The sequence below is a fragment of the Dipodomys merriami genome, unplaced genomic scaffold, assembly GCF_024711535.1.
Source record: "Dipodomys merriami isolate MVZ:Mamm:240054 unplaced genomic scaffold, mDipMer1.0.p SCAF_391, whole genome shotgun sequence".
In the NCBI taxonomy this organism is placed as follows: domain Eukaryota; kingdom Metazoa; phylum Chordata; class Mammalia; order Rodentia; family Heteromyidae; genus Dipodomys; species Dipodomys merriami.
In genome coordinates, this window is record NW_027205504.1 from 402090 (window position 1) to 407095 (window position 5006).

Consider the following 5006-nt stretch of genomic DNA (forward strand, 5'->3'; position numbering starts at 1 on the left):
GAATAAGTCTGGTAAGAATTAGAATGAATATGAACTAGAGTACTGCTATTAATGTTAGAATCTACTTGCAATTAGGTTTTATTTATTCTCAATATTCCAGTTAAGATTAAGTTTAGGGTTAGAAAATGACTAAGATATTGGAAAAAAATTGAAACCTATGTTTGGAAGACATGTTTGAATCAAGTTAGGATGAATGAAAACTAATGTAACACTAACTATTATGTGTTAGTATTGACATATTTGGATTAAAATCAGGGTCAGTATTTTGTTCTGATTATGATTAGTGTTATGAATAGGAAAGTTTTAGTATAAAATTGAGTTTTCACTAACAAGTAGAAACAAAAATGAGAGACTGAATAGTAACTAGAACATTACCATTATATATATATATATATATATATATATATATATATATATATATATATATATATATATATATATATATATTTCTCAGTGATCATTCTTGCAATGATTAATGAAAGTTTTCCAGCCAGGTTTAGGTTGAGAGTTAGCATTGAGTAATGGACTAGATGATAAGTAAATATGAAATTGTTTAGGATACAGTGGTTCAGGAAAAGGTAGGATCAATGGAAACTACAGTATTTTTCCTGATAAGAGAATCTGATGACAAGTAATATAATGGTTCATGTTAGGGGAAAAGATAACTTCAGAGATAGAGTCAGAAAATTTGTTGGAATTAGGGCAAATTGAAACTCATTTCCAGAGTTAAACTGGAATATTCATTCCAATGAATAAAAACTAGAGTATTTTTTAATATTAATTTTGGAGTATTATTAGGTTGAAAGTTAGGTTTCAGGTCCAGCTGGGCTTAGTGTTAGCATTAGAGAAATGGAAAATTTAGTGTCAAACTGAAAGTAAATCTTTGAAGAACAAGTTAAGATAGAATTAGGATGAATATGAAATAGGAAACTGCTAATAATATTAGGATTGGGATATGATTAGTGTGGGGATTAGCCTGAATGTTCCAGTTAGGGTTCGTGTTAGAGAAACGACAAGATATTGAGTAAAACTAGAAACTATTTTAAGAAAGATGAGTTGAATCAAAGATAGGGTGTATAAATTTAATATATTTTTGTGGCTTTTTGAATGCAAAGGCAATTGGTTCTAGGGTTAGGGTTACTTTTTTAATTTATGAACTAATGAATTAAAGGCACAATTCTTTCTTTCTTATAAACCAATACAGTCACGATTTGGGGAAAAACTCAATTTTCTACATGAAAATGTGTCTTAAAATATTTTCCAACCAGGATTAAATAGTAGTGAGCAGGGTTTTATTTATTAAAATTATGTAAGTTGATGATACAGCTTTCAAAAATGTCCAAACACATAGGATTGGAACTCAGATATGTCATTGGGAAAACAGATATTGTACTTGCTCTAGCTGGGAAATTGTGTGTGTGTGTGTGTGTGTGTGTACCCATCACAGGTCTTCACCTCAGGCCTGGGTCCTGTCGTCAGCTTATTCTGTGGAAGTATGGCACTATACCACGTAGTCACAAGTTTTCTTCTGGCTTTTTAATAGTTAATTTGAGATACATATCTCATGGATTTTCCTGTCTGGACTTAATCTTCTGATCCTCAGCAATCCTTGGGTTAGTATTACTGTGGGTTCTACCACAAAGTGACAGTTCATTAAACTGCGAGCAATATGGAAGTACTTGTGCTAGATACAAAGTAACCAGTTCATTAATGTGGGAGTAACAAGATCACATTAGCTTGCCTTCAAAGACATTGTTTCTGATGCCCAAAGCATAATCGAAACCTATTATCCACACTGTATGAAGTAGCACATATTCATGATGTAGAATATATATAATGAATTAAATCCTCAATCAAAATACTTTGTTGTGTTTGTAGCAAAGAAATAGAGTGTCATTGAAATGAAGTCCAGACTGGAGGCCTGTAGCGAGCAGCAAAGCATTTGCTTAGTGCGTGTCCAACCCTCAGGACCATAAAGATGTAGAAGAAAGTGAAAGTAGGAGAAAGAGGAAAGGAAAGGAGGAGGAAGGGGTAAGAGAGAGAAAGAGCATAGCATGAGAGAGGAGAGGAGGGGACAGGGAGAAAGTAGAGGTAGGAGAGAAGGAAGAGGGAAACAGGACACTAGGAAGAGGAGCAGGAGAGGAGGCAGGAAGAGGAAGATAAATGTAAGATAACAACAAGAGCTGTTGGAAAACATTTTGCATAAGCGATCTGCATGTGCAGGCAGGATTATTTTCTAATCAGAGGGATAGCTAGCTAGGTGACAATATGGGTGAGACCTGTTGCTTGGTCATTTAATTCTCTTTCTTCAGTGAAGTGTTCAGAAGAAATGCTGAGTTTGGTGTTTTATAGATATACTTCAGGATTTCTTTTCATGATTCAAACATGGTAAAGGACTGAATGAAACTTCCCTTAATTAAAAAAGAATAGAACCTATATTTATTTGTGTTACTATGCATGAAGAAATCCTGGAGATTTCTGGTTAATTCAGAGGTCCCCATGCAAAAATATAGGACAAGAGGAAAAAAAAACTGTTTTTAAAGTGTAATAGGTTATCATTGATGAATAGTTTTCCTGGACATTTTTCGTTTTTCTTTTATTTTTTTTTTTTGCCAATTGTTCCTTGCTCTAAGGCTGTGCCCTGGAGCCCTTTCCAAGTCACTACGTGAAACTCCATTTCTGTAGTCCCTGTGGGTGTAGGTGCCTTTTTAGGTCACCCATTGAGATGTGGGGCCAAATCCCTTACGGTGGATATGCAGTGAGTAGATGTGTGTGCATGCTCCCCAGAATTGCTAGATAAACCCCGCCCACGCATCCCACCTAACATCCCAGTCTCAGATGCCCCATTTCACCCAGCAGCTGGCAGCTATGGGACTGGAGTTGAGGCCACTGCTGCCCTCTCCTCCTCCAGCTGTGCTGGTACTGGTCTTCTGTGCTCCTGTGTGGCCCATCCTAGGGAGACTCTGTTCTCTGGTCACTGCCCGTCCCCATGAGTGCGGGGTTGGGGACACCATGTTTGTACACTGCACAGTCCATGGGTAAAGGAAAGCTGAACATGCAGTCTGCCTCCTTGGGGCTAGGTAGCCCAGCCTTGGTTCACCTCATCAGGCTTTAAGGGGGTCTGAGGACTAGAGCCATGTGCTGGTCCCTCTGCCAGCTGGCTTGTGACAGCTGCAGCAGTTCAGCAACCTGGAGTCCCTTCAGCATCTCTGTGGACCTCCATTTTCTGGTCCCTGTGGAGTCGGGTACAGGGCCAACCCTACATATGCCCATCCATGCCAGAGGAGCCTGGACTTGCAGCACACCAGCTGCAGCACCGAGGGACAGAAGCAGCTTTGGCTTTGCTGTGTAGTCTCCTCTGTCACCCTTCTGGACCATATGGGCCCAGTTCTGGGTACCATTCCAGGGATACTCCATTTGGAGGCAATGGGCTCACCCCCTACACTCGTTGTTCTCCAAAGCAGGGGAATGGGCCTGGCCTTGGCAGTGTAGGCTGCACCGATGGAAGGCAGGACTTGGCATCTTCACTGCCTTCCCCCCTGGCTTTGACATCTGAGTCTGGGTTGCTTGGTTTGGTCACTAATGGAGACTTGTTGGCTACAACCCACCGCAACAAATGCTATACTTGCTGTAGCAGCAATGCAGTGTCCTGGGCCCCTTTAGGGTCACCACTTGGACCTCTGAGGGGTCTACATGGGCTGGGTGTGGGTTTTATCCCAGGACTCCCATTAGGAAGTGCCACTCCATTCGGGGTACTGCAAGCAAGAGGTGCCACATATAATATCTACTTTCTAACAGTTCCCTTCATTGAGATAAACAGAACTGAGAGATATAAATAAGTTTTATAAAAACAAAATGTATAAACTATATCACTTCAACCTGTTAAACCATTGTAATATTTTTTATCCAGTAGGAATTCTATCTGTAATTACTTATTTTACACTAGAATGTAACTAAAGTAATTATTTTGTGTGGATTTTACTCTTCTAGTATAACTTTATTTGTACTATTTACATACAATTTTTTTCAAATTCTGAGATTTAATCACGTGTTTACGGGTAAGAGTTTTGTTGTACTTTTATTTCAGTTTTCCATTATGGCCTTATTAAGACAAACAATAAAATCCATTCTTGCTAGTATAAAGTTCGATGATTTTGGTCTAGAGACTCAAGGATAGAGCATTACATATCACAGTAATGTGTATCACTTTGTTTAATACTGCTTCATAATCTAATTAGTAATTCAGGCGGCAGCCACTTCATCTGGCATGCTGGTCTGTCTGGTGAAGTATGATCCTAGTGGCAGCATATCCATATCGGACCCTTATGGGCACAGTCCCCTCCTGGGACTGTGGGAGAACATCAGTGTGCACCTGATGTTGGGCTAGGGCAGCAACCCGGCAGCTGCTGCGTGAATGACACAATGTCACTGACTCACATCTAGCACATGCCTGCCTGTGGGCCTGGGCCCTGAGGATCAGCCCCTGGGAGCACACATACACCACAGGGCAGGGGCCGCCCACCTAAGAAGTAGTACAGATTGAACAGAAGCCAGTCTGTGGATCAGCTTGTACAATATTTATCCTTCATGGAGCACAAGATTATTTTGCTCTGCTGTGGTCAGAAAACAAGAAAGACAGGCCCAGGAGGGGGGATGCCAACTTTTGTACTCAGGCTGACAAGGAAATTTTCTTCCATGCTCTCTCCAGCAGGCTTAGGAAGCCCTTCCATCTTCCTTGTCCATGGAGTAGCAGCCAGGGACACTCACATCTTGTACTCTGGCTGCTTTTTTGGGTTTGCTTGTTAATTTATTCAGAGATCCCCTCTCTCAGTCAGCAGAGTTATATTCTGGGTTTTGTAAAAACGTTCTGCATCTGAGCATTCCAAGTGTTTGTGTTTTTTATTGTTTCTTTTAAATGCATTGTGAAATTTGTGTTTTAGGTGTTGGGTGCGGGAGGAGGAGCCAGATTATGAACATAGTTTCCTACAAGTCTTTCATCTAAAAAT